Source organism: Dendrobates tinctorius, unplaced genomic scaffold, assembly GCF_039654945.1.
Source record: "Dendrobates tinctorius isolate UK_male_01 unplaced genomic scaffold, ASM3965494v1 ptg000073l, whole genome shotgun sequence".
NCBI classification, from domain to species: Eukaryota; Metazoa; Chordata; class Amphibia; order Anura; family Dendrobatidae; genus Dendrobates; species Dendrobates tinctorius.
The window spans coordinates 11,855,753-11,879,278 of NW_027361741.1; the positions used below are offsets into that span (position 1 = coordinate 11,855,753).

Here is a 23,526-nt window from a genome sequence, read left to right on the forward strand (position 1 = left end):
TGAGCCATGGAACACTTACATACGTTACCCCTGAATTAGCCGACATGTATCAGCTGTCAGTGTCACATTTCCTTTAAAGGGATCCTGTTGTGTTCAAAATAGTAGCTGATCTGCAGGCAGGATGCTAGGCCTGGTTCACATAGCGTTAGAGCAGTCCATTCAACGCATGCGTTAAACGGACTGCGCTAACGCTACTCCTTATTTTGATCGAGTTATGCGATTGCGCTAGCGCAGCTGCTCCATCTGCGCTAGCAGTGATGGACCCTCAAACGCTGCAGACTGCGTCCAAGGGTCCGTCACAGCATGACGGCACATCGCTAACGCATGTCGATTATGACATGTGTTAGTGATGCGCTACGTTATGGCAGTCTATAGCAGCATTAACGTATGCATTAGATCGCGTTAATGCCGCTTTGTAACGCAATCCGTTAATCAAAATGGCCTTAAAATGTTTAGTCTTGGATCATACTGTCTATTTCTTAGCCTCTTTGACATCCGGTGACAGCGATGTGACCTCTTTCATCATCTGGACTCAGGATTTTTTTAGCTGATCTATTGCACACAACAATCTGAAGATTGATATTAACACTCACATGTACATATGTTTACATAAGGCCATAATATTTCTCCAAAGATACATGTTAGCAAGTATCGTACTTTTCTTTTTTTGTTTTTCCATGCCCAGTATGTTGTTTTTTTTTTTTTTTTTTTCATTCAATTTTTGGATTTTAACAAAATTACCTTTACTATATCCAAAGGCAAAGTGGAATGTGTGATAGGCTTTTATTATCCAAGAAGTATAATTTCTCCTTGCGGAGAATGACATGCTAAGCATGATTTTGTGACACATCAGCGATCTCTCCAGCGAGATCGCTGTGTGTGACGGGGATCAGCGACCGCCCCCCCTGCTGGTTATCGCTGATCGTGCTGGATCATCCTGGGCCGTATTTTCATCGCTGGTCTCCCGCTGGCCAGCGCGCATCGCTGCGTGTGGCAGCGGGAGCCAGCAATGAGTGACGCTGCACGCTGGTTTCCAAGGTAAACATCGGGTTGCTAAGAGCCGGGGGGCTCTTAGCAACCCGATGTTTACCCTAGATACCAGTGGGCACTGCAGGGCGGGAGTTGGAGGCAGAGCATGCACAGAGCTACTCCGGTCTGCAGACCGGAGTAGCAGATAACAGAGCTACTGATAGCAGAGCTACTCCGGTCTGTGCGCCGCTCTGCCTCCACCTCCCGCCCTGCAGTACACGCTGGTATCTAGGGTAAACATTGGGTTTCTAAGATCTTAGAAACCCAATGTTTACCTTGGAAACCAGCTTGCTCGCTGGTCCTGATCGCTGGAGGGGCTGTCTAACATGTCCCAGCGATCCCATCCATGTCGGATCGTTGGTGGGATCGCTGGGACATCGTTATGTGTAAAGCCCACTTTAAAGCCGCAGTGCTCCTCTAGGAAATATGCTAATTATGCAAATTGTCTCTTCAGAGAGGAAGTGGACTAGAACCCTAGTGCATTTCGACATGCTTAGCATGTCATTCTCCGCAAGGAGAAATGATACTTCTTTGATATTGGTCAGATGCCTCTCTCACAGCCAAACCAGATCTCACACTTTGCACTAACGAGGGGCAGTACCCCGAAACACAGTGTCTGCAAATTGAGATTCTGGCGTGGCTTCTATCCTAAGTCATGTTACAAGGCTCGTTAAAGGGTCAACATTGAGTTTTAGGATTGCTAATTCCAATAGGTGGCACTAGAGTTCTAGTCCTCGCTCTCTCTGAAGAGACAATTTGCATAATTAACAGGCTTTTATTAAAACCACTCTGTTTTGTCATGTAGGGTGTTATTGACCGATGGACATCGGCTGCTTGGCTTTAGGGCCATGATGGTGCTATTTTAGGGCTCATGCACATTACTGTGTTTTTGGGCTGAGTGTGATCCTACAAATCTTTGGATCTCACTCAGACCAGTGTTCGTCTATGGACTCTGAACGTGTCCAAGGAAAAAAAAAAATAGCAGCATACCCTTGCGCTCAACATTGCAAGTCAATGAGTCCTTGGAAAACATCGGACTGCGCTCGGATAACATCTGAGTACAGTCTGATTTCTAGGGACTGAGAGAATGGAGAAGGTGAATAATTTTTTTTTCCTATTTTCTCTTTCGACAGGATCGAATCTCACTCGGATCAGAGTATGATTTGCATAATCTGCATGATTCTCTGGGATGAGCGAATGTACTCTGGTGGGACCCTAGCCTCAGGATGTAGTTATTGTGCAGATTTATTGTAAAAATTCCTGGCCTACTCCCTGTGCATGAATTTCTATAGACCACTCCCTTTCATTTGAATGGGATAAGATCTGCCATTTCTGCAATGATTCTGCTAGGTGCGTGTTTCCCATTCGAGTAATGGTGGGTGGAGGCTCAAGTTTCTTTGCTTTGGTATAATTCACTCTAGTATACCACGAGGAAGAATCACGGACTCTGGCAGACAAAGAAAGGTCAGGACTTCACAAATACATGGAACGTGATATCTTGCGACTTTGGATTTTGTAGGCTTCCAAACATATGGGTTTTCAGTGGAATGAATGGCACACATAAGGTTAGGGTAAAAGCAGTTCTAGAACTCTAGGCAAAGCCATGTTAGCAGCTGTTCTACCATATGCTCCCACTTTTGTTCCTTTACTGGGTACTTCATCTAATATGGGCTTCATATTAAAGGGGTGTTCATTAAAAGAAGATGCTTAAATAACAAGTTTGACAACTTACTGGTACACTTCAATTATCTTAGGTGCCCCAATGTTCAGATATCCCCACTGGTCCTTTGTTCAGCAGCTCCATTTATGATCCTGGGGGGATAGAGCTTCCTCTCTGAATGCTCTTTCTAGATGCTAAGCCAAACCCCTCTTCTGACATGGTATATGTGTAGACAGTAAAAGGTGCTTAAAGGTAATTAAAAGGAGCCAAACTCTACTGTATATAGGACATCACCAATTCCCACTGAATGCGTGTGAAGAGCTTGGACACCCATAGCCCCACATATTTTGTACAAAAGAAATCAAGTAATGCTTCCATAATTATATTTTTCCATTTCATTCCCTTCCATATAAGCAGCATAAAGTGCAGGTGCAAAATTTTGACCCTTTGACGCAGCTGTGCCTTTTTTATGCTTTATGAATAACATGGTGATTAAATTAGGCAGCCAGCCAGCCCCCTTCACACACAGTGCTGATGAGGTGCAGACACGGGAAGCTCTTCTGTTTCTAGCACACTGTTGGAAATAGAAATGCTGAACCCGGGACCAGGGACCCCTTTAAGGTCTTGTTTATGTGGTGCAGTTGGTATCACAAGTGGTGCTATGTGATATATCAGTAGGGATTTGAGAATAGTAAGGCTTTCCAGCTTTAACGGTTTCAGTCATTTCTAAACTGTTTTCAATCCTTTCCAATAATGTTTTCCGACCTATTGGACACAGAGTTCTGTGAGTGATTGACAATAACTGCTGCTCGCTCGATGCCACAAGGTTGCCAATGTCAGGTGCACTTTCTATTGGTTCCATGTGCACATGTCTGAGTACACAGTGATTTGTCAGCCTGAATGTACAAATCACTTAATTCACATGAATTTTAGTTTTTCTTTGAATATGTATAAGGTACTACATGGATAAGTCATAGAGTGAATCACTGCACTGCAGTCAATAAGAGTTACATTAGTATGCCAATATTGTACTAGGGGTTAGGAGAATTGTGCCATTTTTCTAGGCAAGTTCAAACATCATGTAAAAATGACACTGTTAAACTGCCCAAAAAATCTGTACCAGAATCGCAGTTAATTCAGCATGTGTAAGAATTGTACTATAACTTATATGAATGGGCATTTACATATTTACATCCGTATTATTTAATATATATATATATATATATATATATATTTATTTTTTTTTTTTTTAATTGTTACATGTAAACAAGGATTAAAAGTGTGTCCACGATTAGAGAAACTGTCCGCTTCTTCCAGGAACAGTTTGGTATTGCAGCTTGGCTCTATTTAGTTAACTCAAGTAACTCAACTTATAATTTCATTAAATTATTTTTTTATATTACCTTGAGTCCCCTGTATCAATGCCAGGTAGGCCAGGGTGAAATCCTAGCTTTGCATACCATAATTTAATACACATGGCTAGCCCTGCATATAAATGGGCTAAGTCTTCTTCTAAGGCCCCTTTCACACATCCGGTTTTTGCCATCAGTTGCAGTCCATCAAATTTTGAAAAAAAACAACGGATCCGGCGACTGATGCCGCTGGATGTTTTTTTTTCTCATAGACTTGTATTAGCGACAGATGGCCTCAAGTCTCATCCGTCGTTCGATGGATCCATCAAATTGTCCATCAGCCGAGACAACGGACATAGGAACGTTTTTTTTTGTCTACGTCGAAAAATCGGACAGCGATGGATCCGTCGCCGTCCATCGTTTTCTAGAATGGAAGCCTATGGGCGCAGAATCCGTTGTTATCCGTCAAATGACGGAATCCGGCAACGGATTCTTTTTTTTTTTTTTTTTTAACTGAGCATGCTCCGATTACTATCTCTACCCCAAACTATCTTAATTTATAATTCTTTAATAAATTAAAAATATTTTTTTTTGATAAAAAGCTTTATTGTCTTTTCATTTATTTAATGTAAAGGTACAATACTTTGGGTAAGGGACAATACTTTGGGTAAGGCCGGAGTCACACTAGCGAGAAATAAATCGCATAACACTCGTCCCAATGTTAATCTATGGGGCACCTCCCATCATCCGATTTTTTTTTTTTTTATAAATTCTTTGTTTTTTTTCTTGCCCGTATTTACACCCAAGACTCGCCAATGCAAGTCTAGGGGTGCGGGAGAAAAACGGATTACACACGAAGCATACGTGTGATGTGCGAGAAATACGCATCGGTGTCCTTTAGGCTATGTGCACGCGTATGCAGAAAATTTCTGCATAAAAACCAGACTCCTTCCCAAAAACTGCGCGTCTTTTTCCGCGCGTTTTTTGCGCAAAAAAGCGCGGTTTTTATGCGTTTTTTTTCCGTGCGGCCTCAGACACACAGAAATAGCCAGAAATGCGGAAAAATCCGTGAAATTAATGAGCATGCTGCATTTTTTACCGCGAACGCATCAATATGCACAAAAAAGTGCAAAATGCATTAAAATGAATGGGAAGCTTCTTTTAAACGTTTTTAAGCGGATTTTTTGGCAAAACCGCGAAAAAAACGTGTGTGAACACAGCCTTAGAAAAGCTGGCAATTCAGTGTGCGATACAGTAAAATCACACTGACATGTTTAATAAAGAATAGAAAGAATAGATATATACACATAGAATATGAAAAAAAAAAATTATATATATATATTTTTTCATATTCTATGTTAATGCATGCGTTGAACGGACTGCCATAATCCAATGTGAACCTAGCCTAAACCATTGCAGAATGAATGAAATCATATCTGCGCAGGCTCCCTGGCTTACCAGAGATGAACTGATTAGCGTGGGAAAGTTTCTGAACTTTAAAGTTTAACATGCGCCTCCAGCAATTGCGCCAGATATCCGCCCATCGGTGACCCCCGTCACGTGATCACGGGTCACTGATGGGTTGGCATGACAACCAGAGGTGTCCTGCAGACCTCTATTGTTGTCTCTGCCGGATTGCTCTGAGCCCCGCTTGGTGGTCAGCGCCCATAGCAAGTCAGCAATTCTACTACATACAGGTGATCTGATCATCGCCTGTATGTAGCAGAACCGATTGGACAAGCGCAGCTTCTAGTCTCCCATGAAGACTAATGAAGCATGCAAAAAGTAAAAAAAAAGTTTAAAATTTTTTTAAAAAAATGTAAAAGTTATAATCGCCTCCCTTTCGACCCATTAAAAATAAAACAATAAAAAAACATATTTGGTATCGCTGCGTTCAGAATCGCCCGATCTTTCAATATAAAAAAGAATTTATCAGATCGCTTAACGGCGTAACGAGAATAAAAATTAAAAACGCCAGAACTACGTTTTTGGTCGCCGCAACATTGCATTAAAATGCAATAATGGGGGATCAAAAGATCGTGTCTGCACCAAAATGGTACCATCAAAATCGTCAGCTCGGCATGCAAAAAATAAGCCCTCACCCAACCCGAGATCATGAAAAGTGGAGACGCTATGGGAATAGAAAAATGGCACCTTTTCTTTTTTCTTAAACTTTGGAATTTCTTTTCACCAATTAAATGAAAAAGAACCTAGACATATTTGGTGTCTATGAACTCGTAATGACCTGGAGAATCATAATGACAGGTTAGTTTTAGCATTTAGTGAACATGGTGAAAAAAAACAACAACTGTGGGATTGCACTTTTTATACAATGTCACCACATTTGGATTTTTTTTCCCGTTTTCCAGTACACGACATGGTAAAGCCAATAGTGTCATTCAAAGGTACAACTCGTCCCACAAAGATCAAAAAAATAAAAGTTATGGCTCTGAGAGGAAGGGGAGCAAAAAATGAAAATGCAAAACCACAAATATCTCTGGTTGTTAAGGGGTTAATATCAGCTCACAGCTGTCTGCTTTGCCTTTACTGGTTATATATAAGCTCCATGGTTATTGGCACTTCCCAATATAATAAGACCCGTTCACAGCTGTCTGCTTTCCCTTGATTAGCTATTAAAAATAGGGAGACCCCATATAATTTTTTTTCATTTATCTAAAGACATGTACAGTAAATGCGCACCACACTAATTATATAGCCCACGGACAACTGTCAATTTATTGCATTTTTTTATCCATATCTGTATATAAGCTTGCTTTATTAGTTTGAAAACCATTGATTACATAAAGATTTACTATGTGTAAAGGATGTTAAAAACGCATTGCATATGGGATATACATGTAATACACTGTAAGGAGGCTAATGGCCGCATAATCAATGGGAGGTATGTGTCATAAGAGATGGTTGCGCTTTGTGATGTAACCTGGAGTATTTTCTTTAGTACACGTATACTAAGCACTAAGATGTCGTTTGGTGTACCTGGGTCCAGGTTGTGCGTAGCTATGAGAGATAGGCGGGTCTGGCTACCCACATAACTCACCTGTGGATGTGGTTACAGCCTACGTAATGGAGGCTGTTGTTTGGCACATGGTCTTGGGATGGAAAAGCCCTCCTGTGTGTGGCTCCAGTGCAAGCAGTGGCGGATTATAATGAGATCAATCTGTGCGGTAGCCCAGGGCCCAGTGGTGTGGGGGGGGGGGGGGCCTACCAGCCCAAGGAAAATTGCCCCATTATAATCCGCCACCATAGCGACCCGCTCCCCCCATGTATTGACCCCTTCCTCCCCCTCCCAGACCCACCGGCCACCGCAGCGCCAGCCCCTCACTGATAAATCCCTGCTCTGTGCGTACAGGACCTGTGATGAGGTCACAGGAGGGGAGGAGTCAGGGGTTATATGATCAGGGGCTTCAGTCGGAGGCACCTGATCATGTGACACCTGACTCCTCCCCTCCTGTGACCTCATCAAAGGTCCTGTGCGCACACACAGCCCTCAATGTATTATATGCGGGACTCTGCAATGTATTGTATGCTGGACTCTGCTGTGCAGGTTGTCATGGTGCTGGATGAGGAAATTGTGTGGGGTCAGGAGGGGTTTACAGGGTGCATGTAGCTGTGTGTGTGCGCACGTGCGAGGTGTACGGAGCGGAGCCGCACGTGTATAAGGTGTATGATGGGGAGCATTCATACCTCCCAACTGTCACAGATTTTGAGAGTCTGCCCCACTGCCCTGACCGGGAGCTTACTTTTCCCGCGGACACAGGAGTATATGGCGGAGCACTTGAAAACTCGCACGTGACATTCCATCGGAAGTGACGTGCTGGAAGCTCACCGGAGGAGATTGTGACGGAACCATGGAGGCACTTCAGGGAATGCTTCAGATCATCACCATGTCCTCCTCCGACAGCGCAGACAGCGGGATCGCCTTGGACTTAGGGATGTCGGCCATGTGAGTGGATCATGATATGTCCTGCACCAGTAGGCTCAGGTGGGCACTACAATGTGAGCTGGGCTCGTATAGTATCTTTATAGAATCTTTCTTTCCCCTCTTTCCTTGTCTTTCTTTTTCTTTATTTCTTTCTCTTTCTTTCTTTTTTTCTTTCTGTTCTTTCCCCTCTTTCTTTCTCTCTCCCTCTCTGTTCTTTCTTTCCCCTTTCTTTCTTTATTTCTCTCTTTGTTCTTTCACCTCTTTCTTTCTCTCTCCTCTCTCTCTGTTCGTTCTTTCTTTCCCCTTTCTTTCTTTCTTTTTTTCTTGTTTTCTTTCTCTCTCCTGCTCTATTCTCTCATTCTTTCCCCTCTTTTTTTCTCTCTATTCTTTTTCTGTCCCCTCTTTCTCTCTGTTCTTTCTTCCTTTCTCTCTGTTTCTCTTTCTTTCTCTGTTCTTTCTTTCTCTCTCCTTTCTCTTTTTTTCTTTTTTCTCTCTCTCTCTGTTCTTTCTTTCTTTTCCTCCGTACCAGTCAGTGTGCCCACAGTACCAGCCACTGTGCCCTCAGTACCAGTCAGTGTGATCAGCAGTGCTAAATGGGTGTGGTTGGGGCATGGACATGGGTGTGACTAGTTGTGAAATGGGTGTGGTCGGGCGGCTGATAACCAATCAGTTAAGTCATCTGTTTCCATCAACTTTGTTATATGTGGGCAGTGGGCAACTCTAGTAAGGTGGGCAAGAGATGGCGGGTCTTGTCACCTCTGCCTCACCCATAAGTTACTATGAGGTGTACTTTATTCCTGCCACAAGTTATACAACCTGAGGATTGTGCATGTGTGCGCTGCCCATATATATATATATATACTTACTCCGACCGCTATATAAACCCTGCCCCTCCGACCGCCGTCCACTTTCCCATGCTCCTGTTCCAATCCTGGGGTCTTTTTTGGTCCCTCCTTGGTCGTCCACATGCTGAACCTCTGGGACATGACTAACATTGTGCAATGTGCGCTTGTTCGTCACCAGATGCAGCATCGTGTCCACTGTGTGAGGAGACGGCGACTTGTCTGTGGCGTTAACCCCTCTTCTGACATGTTGGGCACAGCCTGTGACAAGGAGCGTCTCTTCCTGTTTATCGGGCCACAGGCTGCACATCGGAGGCTGCTTCTTCTATCTGGGGAAGTTCATGAAGCAGAAACCTCTGTGTGACTCATGGGAAGTAACTTGTCTGACAGGTCATGGGTCCAAGTCAGCAGGTGATTGCAGATTATTAGCTGGTTTCGATGTTAGGTACACGTGAGTCAGGACTAGATGTCGGCTGGAAGCCTTCCAGTATTTGTAAGGCCTCATGCACACGCTGAGTATTTGGTGAGTTTTTCACTCAGTACTTGTAAGGCCTCGTGCACACGCTGAGTATTTGGTGAGTTTTTAACTCAGTATTTGTAAGGCCTCATGGACACGCTGAGCATTTGGTATTTTTTACCTCAGTATTTGTGAGGCCTCGTGCACACGTTGCATATTTGCAGAGGTTTTCTTACCTCGGTATTTAACCCCTTCCCGCCCCTTGATGCACTGTATGTGTCATGAAAACTAGTGACTTCCCGACCCTGTCACATGACCGTGGGGCCCACAGAGTCTGAACAGCCCGGGGCCCTGGCTACCCTTAATCCACCCTCGAGTGCAAGCCTGCGTGCTGGATATTGCCCGGCCTGTGTGCACACAGGCCTGAGGAAGCAAAACCCGGCTGAGGACATTTTGTGTTGTTTTGCCTGCTCTAAAGGCTGTTTAACCTTTTGTTTTGGCTTAGGGGTTTATGGAGCAAATATACACCCACAGACTTTTTTTTTTTTTCAAAGAAACGAGCCTCCTGTCTTCCTACTGCCACACCTGAGGAGTGAGTACGAATATATATATATATATATATATATATATATATATATATATATATATATATATATATATATATATATATACACATATACATACAGTGGGGCAAAAAAGTATTTAGTCAGTCAGCAATAGTGCAAGTTCCACCACTTAAAAAGATGAGAGGCGTCTGTAATTTACATCATAGGTAGACCTCAACTATGGGAGACAAACTGAGAAAAAAAAATCCAGAAAATCACATTGTCTGTTTTTTTTTCATTTTATTTGCATATTATGGTGGAAAATAAGTATTTGGTCAGAAACAAAATTTCATCTCAGTACTTTGTGATATATCCTTTGTTGGCAATGACAGAGGTCAAACGTTTTTTCTAAGTCTTCACAAGGTTGCCACACACTGTTGTTGGTATGTTGGCCCATTCCTCCATGCAGATCTCCTCTAGAGCAGTGATGTTTTTGGCTTTTCGCTTGGCAACACGGACTTTCAACTCCCTCCAAAGGTTTTCTATAGGGTTGAGATCTGGAGACTGGCTAGGCCACTCCAGGACCTTGAAATGCTTCTTACGAAGCCACTCCTTCGTTGCCCTGGCGGTGTGCTTTGGATCATTGTCATGTTGAAAGACCCAGCCACGTTTCATATTCAATGCCCTTGCTGATGGAAGGAGGTTTGCACTCAAAATCTCACGATACATGGCCCCATTCATTCTTTCATGTACCCGGATCAGTCGTCCTGGCCCCTTTGCAGAGAAACAGCCCCAAAGCATGATGTTTCCACCACCATGCTTTACAGTAGGTATGGTGTTTGATGGATGCAACTCAGTATTCTTTTTCCTCCAAACACGACAAGTTGTGTTTCTACCAAACAGTTCCAATTTGGTTTCATCAGACCATAGGACATTCTCCCAAAACTCCTCTGGATCATCCAAATGCTCTCTAGCAAACTTCAGACGGGCCCGGACATGTACAGGCTTAAGCAGTGGGACACGTCTGGCACTGCAGGATCTGAGTCCATGGTGGCGTAGTGTGTTACTTATGGTAGGCCTTGTTACATTGGTCCCAGCTCTCTGCAGTTCATTCACTAGGTCCCCCCGCGTGGTTCTGGGATTTTTGCTCACCGTTCTTGTGATCATTCTGACCCCACGGGGTGGGATTTTGTCTGCATTGTGATTCCTATAAGTGTGTTCTAGAAGTGTGAAGATTAATTTAAGAATTAAAACCAGAAGGATGTATACAGACTGTGCCCTGCTACCTGCCACCATCGCACTCTAACAAGCATCTCTATTCTTCCGACAGGTATGTCCATCCACCCAGCTCTCCTGCTCTCCTGCTGTCTGTCTATGAAGAACACACAGTGCATCACCCAGCTTTGCACATAGACTTGCCTCTGCACCTAGCATTCACATGGTATGTCCATCCACCCAGCTCTCCTGCTCTCCTGCTGTCTGTCTATGAAGGACACACAGTGCGTCACCCAGCTTTGCACATAGACTTGCCTCTGCACCTAGCATTCACATGGTATGCCTTTCAGCTAACCCCAGCTTACCCCAGTGTTATTTATGACCTTGTTTACTCTGGCTTGATCATATACATCTGGTCCACTCTTAATTGTCTGACCAAGAAGAGCAGAGACCACTCCTCTCTGCTTCACACCTGACTGCACTTAGTTGTACATATATTGCAGAGCACAAGTCTGCATAGACTTCAGTCTGCATTGTGATTTCCTATAAGTGTGTTCTAGAAGTGTGAAGATTAATTTAAGAATTAAAACCAGAATTGAACCAGAAGGGAACTGAAGGTAACTGTACACAGTCACTGTAAACAATGTTTCTGTTTGTTTTCACTTTCACCCCTATAATCCTTCACTTTCTGCTAATTCCCCAAATCCCTACTCCTAGTAAGGAACTGTTAATCTCTTCTTCAATCCTCCCCATCCACCTCACCTCTGCCTCAAAACTGTTCCTTAACATACAATCCTCTGTCTCCAAACACAGACAGCCCCCTCATGCCCTCTCCTGCTCCCACCTGCTAACACTTTCTCTGCTCCTTTTCACTGCTGGTGATATCTCTCCAAATCCTGGTCCTCCTCACCACATTCCCACAGTCATTTCTACCTCCCATCCACACTCTATCACAACCTTCCGTAACCTCTCCAACCTTATACCCATTCACCCAGCCCCCGCTTCCCCAGTCCCACTAACAGGAGCTCTGTGGAACGCTCGCTCTGTCTGCAACAAGCTTTCCTACATCCATGATCTTTTTGTTACTACCAAACTCTCCTTCCTCGCCATCACCGAAACCTGGCTCACCCCTTCTGACACAGCCTCTCCTGCTGCACTTTCGTATGGCGGCTTCCACCTTTCTCACACCCCCCGCCCCAGCTGCAAACGTGGTGGAGGAGTTGGTTTTCTCCTGTCAGATACCTGCTCCTTCACCCCAATCCCACTGCCACCCTCTGTTACCCTCCCTTCCTTTGAGGTGCACTCTGTGCGCATCTACTCCCCCTCCAACCTCCAACTGGCTGTCATCTACCGCCCCCCAGGGCCAGCCACCACCTTCTTTGACCACTTCACCACCTGGTTACTTCATTTCCTTTCCGCGGACATCTCTACTATCATCATGGGCGACTTCAACATCCCCATTGACACTTCCCTCTCAGCTGCCACTAAACTTCTATCTCTCACTTCCTCCTTCGGCCTCACTCAATGGTCTTCTACAGCCACCCACAAAGATGGCCACACACTGGACCTCATCTTCACCCGCCTCTGCTCCCTATCTAACCTCTCTAACTCACCTCTTCCTCTCTCTGACCACAACCTGCTCACATTCTCTTCCCTCTTCACTCCATGTCTACAATCCCCACCCCACAAACTTTCACACCCTCGCAGGAATCTTAAACACCTTGACCTACACTCATTCTCTGAATCCCTCCTCCCTCTTACAGATATAAGTTCCTTACACAATGCGGATGACGCTGCCGCTCTATATAACACCACAATAGCTGTAGCTTTGGAATCCGCTGCCCCACTTACACATACCAAAACTCGCAAAATCAACAGACAGCCCTGGCACACCAGCCTGACCAAAGAGCTGAGGCGAGCTTCCAGGGCTGCTGAGCGCAGATGGAAAAGATCCCACTCCAACGAGCACTTCATCGCATTCAAACAGTCCCTCACTACTTTCAAGACCACACTCGCCACAGCTAAACAAACCTACTTCTCATCTCTCATATCCTCCCTGTCTCACAACCCTAAACAGTTATTCAACACCTTCAATTCTCTCCTCCGCCCCCCAGCACCTCCTCCCTCCCCACTCATCTCAGCTGAAGACTTTGCCTCATTTTTCAAGCAGAAAATTGGTAACATCAGGGACAGTTTTGGTCAACAACCCCCAGAGCCCTTCCTCCCGACTTCCCAGCCCTCCACCTTCAAAACCAACTTCTCCACCATTACAGAAGATCGACTCTCCACTCTACTCTCAAGATCACATCTCACCACCTGTGCACTCGACCCGATCCCATCCCACTTCATCCCAAACCTCACCACAGTCTTCATCCCAACCCTAACCCATCTCTTCAACCTATCACTAACAACTGGTGTTTTCCCCTCAAGCTTTAAACATGCCTCCATCACACCTATCCTCAAAAAGCCCTCTCTTGACCCATCCTCTGTATCTAGCTATCGCCCTATATCACTTCTCCCATACGCCTCCAAGCTACTGGAACAACACGTCTACCTTGAACTGTCCTCCCATCTCTCTTCTTGCTCCCTCTTCGACCGCTTACAATCTGGCTTCCGGTCACACCACTCCACTGAAACTGCCCTTACTAAGGTCACCAATGACCTCTTAACTGCCAAGAGCAAGCGACACTACTCTGTCCTCCTCCTCCTGGACCTGTCGGCTGCCTTTGACACAGTGGACCATTCCCTATTATTACAGACCCTCTCATCCCTCGGCATCACAGACTTGGCCCTCTCCTGGATCTCATCATACCTAACAGACCGGACATTCAGCGTCTCCCACTCACACACCACCTCCTCACCTCGCCCCCTATCTGTCGGAGTCCCACAAGGTTCAGTCCTTGGGCCCCTGCTGTTCTCTATTTACACCTTTTGGCCTGGGACAGCTCATAGAATCTCATGGCTTTCAGTATCATCTTTATGCTGATGACACACAGATCTACATCTCTGGACCAGATATCACCTCCCTACTAACCAGAATCCCTCAATGTCTGTCCACTATTTCATCCTTCTTCTCCACTAGATATCTGAAACTCAACATGGACAAAACAGAATTCATCATCTTTCCCCCATCTCACGTGATCCCCCCTACGAACCTATCAATTACAGTAAATGACTGCCCACTCTCCCCAGTCCCACAAGCTCGCTGCCTCGGAGTAATCCTTGACGCTGATCTCTCCTTCAAACCACATATCCAAACCCTTTCCACTTCCTGCCGACTTCAACTCAAAAATATTTCACGCATCCGTTCATTCCTCACCCAAGAATCTGCAAAAACCCTAGTCCATGCCCTCATCATCTCTCGCCTTGACTACTGCAACCTCATGCTCTGTGGCCTCCCCTCAAACACTCTCGCACCCCTCCAATCTATTCTAAACTCTGCTGCCCGACTAATCCACCTGTCCCCCCGCTATTCCCCAGCTTCTCCCCTCTGTCAATCCCTTCACTGGCTCCCAATTGCCCAGAGACTCCATTACAAAACCCTAACCATGACATACAAAGCCATCCACAACTTGTCTCCTCCATACATCTGTGACCTCGTCTCCCGGTACTTTCCTGCACGCAACCTCCGATCCTCACAAGATCTCCTTCTCTACTCCCCTCTTATCTCCTCTTCCCACAATCGCATACAAGATTTCTCTCGCGCATCACCCCTACTCTGGAACTCTCTACCACAACATATCAGACTCTCACCTACCATCGAAACCTTCAAAAAGAGCCTGAAGAACCACCTCTTCCGACAAGCCTATAACCTGCAGTAACCACCGATCGACCAAACTGCTGCACGACCAGCTCTACCCTCGCCTACTGTATTATCACCCATCCCTTGAAGATTGTGAGCCCTCGCGGGCAGGGTCCTCTCTCCTCCTGTACCAGTTATGACTTGTATTGTTTAAGATTATTGTACTTGTTTTTATGTATACCCCTCCTCACATGTAAAGCGCCATGGAATAAATGGCGCTATAACAATAAATAATAATAATTTTGCGTGGAGCACCAGATCGAGGGAGATTATCAGTGGTCTTGTATGTCTTCCATTTTCTAATTATTGCTCCCACAGTTGATTTCTTCACTCCAAGCTGGTTGGCTATTGCAGATTCAGTCTTCCCAGCCTGGTGCAGGGCTACAATTTTGTTTCTGATGTCCTTTGACAGCTCTTTGGTCTTCACCATAGTGGAGTTTGGAGTCAGACTGTTTGAGGGTGTGCACAGGTGTCTTTTTATACTGATAACAAGTTTAAACAGGTGCCATTACTACAGGTAATGAGTGGAGGAAAGAGGAGACTCTTAAAGAAGAAGTTACAGGTCTGTGAGAGCCAGAAATCTTGATTGCTTGTTTCTGACCAAATACTTATTTTCCACCATAATATGCAAATAAAATGAAAAAAAACAGACAATGTGATTTTCTGGATTTTTTTTTCTCAGTTTGTCTCCCATAGTTGAGGTCTACCTATGATGTAAATTACAGACGCCTCTCATCTTTTTAAGTGGTGGAACTTGCACTATTGCTGACTGACTAAATACTTTTTTCCCCACTGTGTGTGTGTGTGTGTGTGTGTGTGTGTATATATATATATATATATATATATATATACACACACACACACACTTGCATTTATATACACACACATATATACAGTATATACACACATTATATATATATATACACACACGCGCATATATACAGTATATACACACACAAACGCGTGTGACCCCTGCCTTAGACTCTTGTATTAGATAACATCTTTTGCAATTTAATGTGCATGAGAGCTAGAAGAAACCTACATAGGAACTGGTTTCCCTGTCCCCATCCTGCCTTACACCCCAAAAATTGTACTTTGAGCCTCCCATTAACGGGACTCCATCGCTCGGGAATATTTGTCTCTTGTTTATTATTACCTGACAGCAAGTGCAAGTTTCTTTTGTTGTCAAGGTCATTGAGTCATGTGGAGCTCGGCTCAGCATTCTTCACCACACCTCACTTGCTTAAAGTTCAGAGAGTCCTCACAGCAGCGGCTCAAGTTCAAGTTGTGCAACAAGCAATTTGTAAGCCGATCACAATATACTGTGACTTTTTGGCAGTGGTCACATTCTTTGGCCAGGATATTTGCCCAGACGTATGTTTTATGTGCAAGTCAAATTATTCCAAATGTTATGTATCTATAAGAGTGTATTCAGGGGGGCAAACGCATGCAAATACTGACTCATGCTTTACAGGCTTTTTTGCATACTGTGCAGCCTATTGCACCATTCAATTCTGCACAAACAAATATACTATTAAGAATGTATTTTTAGAAGGGTTGTCACTAAGCAGGCACTGTATGGCAAAATAATTTTGTAAATTGCCCTTTAAATTGTGGTAATAGTTTATTTAAAATGTGTCTCTGTTGCAGGATGATGCATATTGTTACCTTTTATGTTGCATTTGGTAATCGTGCATTTCTAAGCTCATGATACTTAAAGGCAATAAAAGGGTCAGATGGGTTGTTAAATGAGTAAAATGGCAAAGTGCTTTTAAAAACAAGTGACTTTGCTATTTACTCCTTATTGAAATTCCTGTCCATTTTTGTTGTCTAGTTTATCAGCCACCTCTATCGGCTTTTAGAGGTTCCCGGTGGTTTCCTTGTCAGTGTGTGTGCTTGTAAGCACTTTACTTTAAAGGGAATCTGTCACCTATTTTTTTGGTATATAAGCTGTGGCCATCGCCATCAGGGGCTTATCTACACATTCTGTAATGCTGTAGATAAGCCCCAATGTAACCTGAAAGAGAAGAAAAACGAGTTAATTATACTCACCCAGGGGCTCCGGCGCAGGCGCACTGCTCTGCCCTGTTGAGTGCTGAGCAGAGTACTGCAGTGCGCAGGCGCTGGACCTCTTGTTGAGGGCAGAGCAGCGCGCCTGTGCTGTGTGACGGGAAGCAAAGAAGAGGACGTCATCGCTAGAAGATGGGAGGCGCCGGACCGGACCGCAACACCCTCCGGACCCAGACCGGACCCGGACCGCTCCTGGGTGAGTATAATCTAACTCGTTTTTCTTCTCTTTCAGGTTACATCGGGGGCTTATCTACAGCATTACAGAATGTGTAGATAAGCCCCTGATGGCGGTGGCCGCATCTTATATACCAAAAAATAGGTGACAGATTCCCTTTAAGTCTTGAAAGTGCTGCTCTAAAGCTGGCCGAATTGCTGGATCTTTCCAGCTTCGGTACCCCTGCACTCCTCAGATGCTGCAGAGGCGACGCTCCAGTACCCCTGCACTCCTCAGATGCTGCAGAGGCGACGCTCCGGTACCCCTGCACTCCTCGGATGTTGCAGAGGTGACGCTACAGTACCCCTGCACTCCTCGGATGCTGCAGAGGCACGATGCTGCAGCACCCCTGCACTCCTGGAACGCTGCAGCACCCCTGCACTCCTGGGACGCTGCAGCACCCCTGCACTCCTGGGACGCTGCAGCACCCCTGCACTCCTGGAACGCTGCAGAGTGATCTGATCTAGTGTGATCTGATTCTCTCTGATGAGAGAATCATAGCACAGGTGTGGAGAAGATGAAGTAAAATGTCTCCATCTTCTGTATTCTGTGAGAAAATTGGACTGCACTCTGTCATCCCAGTGCATTCTGATGTTTTCCATGCACTCATAGACTTAAGTGAGTGTGTGTGTGTGTGTGCGTGCCTATTTGCGGAGCCACTCACAGCCTGTTTCCATTTTTTTTTCTTTTGCTGGATAGGCATGAGAAAAACGACCACTGATTATCACTGTCCCATAGAATAACATTCGTCTGAGAGCAATCTGATAAAACATCGAAGAACACTCGCCAGACATATAGGCTCTTGTGACTGAGCCCTTAGTTAGACACTCTGTGTGTCGCCACATGGTGCCTCAGTCAATTCCCATATTATATTGCATGCATTGGGGCATATAGCATCCTCACAGATTTATATAGAAGGTGTACTAACCTCCGCCCACCAAAAAAAACACAAAACAAGCCTAGTGTCCTTTGTATAAAACCAGTGACTTGACAGCACAGCCTAAACCAATTTGTGGTATAATCCATCCTCACAATAAACTTTTGTAATACGGATGCGTGAATGAGGCCTATATTGGGTTCTGGGCCTAATACCTGTCCTAGGTGAATGATGGTGGAGGAGGATTTAATTAAACAATAGAATTAGACATTGCTGTGACTTTTTTTGTTTCTTGCAGTGTATGTCTGTATAATATATATATATATATATATATATATATATATATATATATATATATATATATATAATATATTATGAATTCCGGTGCATCCGATGTCTGCTCATACCTCTGTGGGTGCAGTGCATTGGCTTCTCATTCCTCATGCAAGCTTGAAGCTCCAGTCAGCAGACTTGGCATGTTATCTAACCTGTTACGGCTCATACTTTGCTTTATTGGACATAGGCTGTACTGTAGAAATGTCTCTAAAGTGAGTGATTAATCCTCTGGCCCGCACACCCTCTCCGTGTTCAGATCTAAAGTTCATGTTTTCAGTGCAGTTCCCCATTGCAGATCATTCTTCGTAAATAATAAAGTTATAAAGATATGGCAGGGCCAAAAGTCAATGACAAGCTAATTATATTTTACTGTTATATACAATAGATTTGTATCACACATGTATCTATAGAAGGTGATTCTGCTTTTACTTGTATCTACCCTACCTGTTTTGAATTTGTTGGGTGTCCGAATATGATGTTGTCCAAATGTTTTTATTTCTATTTTACGTGTATAATTATAGTAGCGGCCTTCTTGTCAGTGCTGCTATTAGAGGTACTTCAGAGAAGCTACATGGACCGTAGGAACTTGTAGATTGAAGAGGAATTCTTGACGTTAGTTTTCTAGGTATGTCCGGTGTTCTGTGCAGGCTGAGGGAGGGGTGTACTGTGATAGTCACCTATAGTGTACAGTCTTATCTTGTGTTTTCTGTATATAGGTGTCATCTTTTATTGTAATTCCGCCTTTGATAATGAGATGACCACTGAAATGTGATCTCCACAGAGCAGGATGTGATGGTCCAAAAGCCCCAATACACATTAGACTAATGTCTTAGGAATCTTCCATTAACATCGGGTTCTACTGACAGTCTAGCATGCATGGGGGCGCCAGACAGTCAGGATGGAGAAAGTCCCATTGTTCTCCTGGAGATGGGGCGCTGGCTGATGTGTCACTTGGTGGCTGTCTCGTAGAAAACACAGGAGCACTGAGATGGCCGTTAGCCGAGCGATCGCCTGAGACATCGTTTTGGCAGATGGCCATCTAATGTGTATGGCCAGCTTAATATTCGGCTTGATGGACAAAGATAGAATGGCAAGATTTGTTTTACATCTAGTCAGTAATTTCATTTAAATAATGTCCTTTTTTGATGACACTTTGCATTTACATATTTACCAAATGCCATACAAAAAGACCTTTTTTTTGCTATAGGATTTCTTATTGATGATCTATCCTACTTCTTATGAGCTATGTTCTGGCTTCTGCAATGAGAAAATGTAAAAGTAGTAAGGCCAGACTTTCACATCCCTCGCTGTTGTGAATAGCCCAATGGCATATTGTTACTACATTCTAGACCTGGCTGACATTTGTCAAGGCCCCTGATAGAGCTGTAGCACTGTGGTTATGAACTTAAGGAATATTTGTGTACGTTATTATAATTAGATTGACGGTAAAAATTGAATCTTTCAAAGCGAGAAGCTCAAAATTACAGTGTCTATTCACCACATTGATTTTGATCCCTCTCTCTAGGATAGGTCAACAGTATGAGATCAGTAGTTGTCCTATACCTGGCAATTTCATGAATTAGCTGATTACAGCACCCAGATGTAAACGGTGTACAGAGCAATGTGCACTGCCGTTCCATCACACGGTTCAGTGACCACTGCTGGGTACTTCACATCAGCTGCTGTTATTTGAATAGGAGCTGATCTGCACTACCTTTCAGTGTAATCTAAACATTTGATGAAGCAGTGGTGTTTGGCAGCATACACTGTCAACACCACGCTCTGCCAACACTGCAAGCAGCTGATTGGGGTTGGATCCGTAACAGTTGATCTGTCACTCTTGACCTTTTCTCAGGGTAGGTCAAAATTCTTAAGCGTTGGAAAATTCCTTTAATATTAAACTGGTTATTAATTGGTTATAGGGAAGGTTAACTACGATTTATCTTTCTCAAATGATGCCGCATTAAGCTATTGCATTGACGTACTACATTAAAGCTGCAGTTCCTATGTGGAGTCTGTGGTAGTCAGAGACACGCCTCCTGTCTCGTGATTGATTCATGCTGCTGCTCTCGCTCCTCCCCGCAGTTCTGCCTCATCAGATTGGCTGTCCCCGACTCACCAGGAACCCTGCATTGAGAACTGACTTCTGTTACAGAAAGGAAAGAATTAGAAAAATAGTAATTATAAAAGACCGAATACTAAACATTAATTTTAGTGCTGTTCAATTTTTATTATTTTGTGTTTGCTTTATACCTTGCAATGTCGATGTGAAACTTGCCAGAAAGCTTCATAAGAATGTTTCCTTTTTCTTTACGCAACAGAAAAGCTTTGGTTGTATAATAAGAACACAACAATAAGGTCAGGATTAAAAATAATTCACAATCCTGGCACCTGACTGATTGCTGGGCACAGCCTCACTTTTGCCTTTTGTTAGTTTTTTTTATGCATGGCATGAGTGAACGCATTTGGCATTATCTAACATTAAATTTGGATGAGGTGAAGAGATTCTCTGTAAAAGACTAGAGATCTGATGTGACAGCGCAATAAAGATAGCGAACATAAAAAGTCTTCTGTGGCCAAAATCTGGACCACTTTTCTCATGACGTTTTCTGAGTAAATTGAAGAGCTTGCCAGTAGTGATCTTCGGCACTGGATTCATCCCATCATCACGCTTTCATCTACAGAGCCTCCTTATGTCAGAGTCACGTCCATAGGATGCTTTATTCTACATACACTAAGCGTGATTGAATTTCCTCGAAATGGGAAAGAAAATCAATTACCATTATAAATAGTGCACTTAGCCTAAGGCAGCCAATATGTTTTAAGATCGTACGTGCCCACTTCTCCCTATTAAGTGATGGGATGTAAAATGTTGGTATGTGGTGCATTGTTTTGACAGATGAATTCGTAATTGTAGATTCAACATTGGTATGAGTTTTGGGTAGTATCTCTTGATCCCTCAAAGAGTTATTACCATTTTGTAATTTAGGCAAGGGATGCATGGCAACTTGGGGCGCGATACTTGTCATGCAGCCTAAGTTTCTAGGGGTGCCACAAAACAAGTGAATCTGTCACCAAGGGTACAGCAAGTTGCAAAAAATCCAACGTGACTGGACTTCATGGCCTTGCATGTTAATGTCGCAGTATCCTCAGGGTCTCAATACACCCCATTGACTTATACTGTACTGCAATGCTTTGACCGCTCTAGACTTGAGGCACATTCTCACAATATGCCAGAAATGTATAGTAGATGTGGTGGATACCTCCAATATGACCTGCCTCTATCCTGAGAACAAGGTCCTGGTGTTCACCATAGTGAATGGAGAGAGACATTGTCAGAATTGTCATTTGTTTGATGCAAACTCCAACCATCTCTACAATGAATGGAGCGTGTGATGGACTCAAGTTAGATGCAGGTCCCATTGGTGGGATCTCCATCTACTGCACATTTCTGCCATTTCCTGTGGATATGCTATAAATGTACAAGGTGTGAATGCCGTCTAAGCCTCAGACACTGGTGGGACTTTTATAGTTCGGTGTTGCAATGTAGAATATATGGGGCAATATTGTACTGATATCTCTAGTTTTAGCCATTTTTAATACAATCCGTAGTTACTTTCTGCGTCACTGGAGTCCTCGTATTCATAAGTCTTTTTACATGCTGTGGTAAAATGACATAAAAGTGCACTGTACATTATTCGCTGCTGGCTTAGGTGTGGCTTCTTTATGTGTTTCCACCTGTACTTTAGCCTTTATACTTGCTGATTGAGACAGGTAATGTGTCTATTTGTCACAATATTTTAAATCTACCTTGTTAATTATATGTAAATTACACAATGTTTGTCTGTTGGGCATAATGATAATTTACAGGCCATATTGCCTTAATAAGTGAACTTGTAAAAATGGCGTTTAGCAATGTATAAACTGTAATGAATGCGTGGGTTGTAATACCTGGTGGATTGTTGTATTTTCTTTCTTTGTTCTTTAGGTTATAACTAAACCTTCAGGCATTTTGTTTCTTGCTTTTTTGTTTGTTTAGGTGGCCCCTTTCTATAAGCCCTGAAAGGTCTTGCTGAGACGTATGTAGTATTGATATCAGAGAGTTTCCTGCATTGCTTTGTCTTTTTTTGCAGTTGCACTTCAGAGAAAATGAGTTCAGACATAGTGGTTTTACTGGTTATTCCTGCTGATCACAGAATCTCTCAGAAGTGGGACCCTGTGAGATCAGAATGATCTTGGGAGACAAACGGCTAAGATTCTCTTATTCAAATCAAACAACCCTTTCATATTAGCTGGAAGCCAGATTGTTCTTTGGATTTTTCTTTAAATTATAATACCGTAAATCATTTTTATATTTGCACACAAAGGACATAAAGTAGTAATGATGGGAGATACCACGCCCTGTATATACAGTATTTCTTTGGCTGAATCTACTGTTGCTAATATGCATTGCACGTCTTTGCTTTCCCTCGATGGCAGATCGGGTTGTTGGATTGCAGTATTTGCTATCCTCTTATGTTTTTTTAGGACAGTTCAGTTGAGCATGCTTTCAGTCTCTGCTCTGTCTGTCCATATGCACAATGGAGTGCAGCAGAACAGAGCAGGACATTGTGCTAGTTCACATGAGAATTTTTCACAAGACCCAATGGTCAAAGTGGAAAAACTTGCAGCGTGAACATAACCTAATGGAGAGCATTTTCATTGACTTAATGCCCTATGCACTCTAAATTACTTGTGTCTGAACCTGCCAATATCGACAGGTTCAATTAACAGTCTGATGTGTATGAGGGCGCTGGCCGACTGATCGGGGGAGATGTAAGCATGTCCGATTTCGGACTGCCAACTGCATTGTTCTCCCAGAGATAACATAAGCTGCTGGCCAACATATCAACTGGAGTCCATTTTCATTGTGCTCTCCTGTGCATGGGAGTGTTGGCTGAGATGGCTGTCGGCCAAATGATCAGCTGAAGCATCATTCGGCTGGCAGCCATCTAATGTGTCTGGCCAGTTATAGACCCCAATCTTTTCTGAGAACACATTTGTGTTTATGGGGCTTGGGAAGAATAGCGGTTGGCTATCAGTCTTCGAATTTTCTGACCACTCTTTAAAAAAAGAAAAAAAAGCCTTTCTGGGATTTGCAGTGTTAGGCTGTGTGCACACGCTGCGGATTTTGCTGCGGTTCTG

The 23,526-nt window shown here is 43.7% G+C and overlaps 1 protein-coding gene across 5 annotated transcripts in view; it reads left to right on the forward strand.

The window, feature by feature from the left end:
• LOC141096188 (beta-crystallin B3-like) overlaps positions 1 to 23,526 on the forward strand; it is a 368,074-nt gene that overhangs the window by 50,627 nt on the left and 293,921 nt on the right. The window lies entirely within an intron of this gene.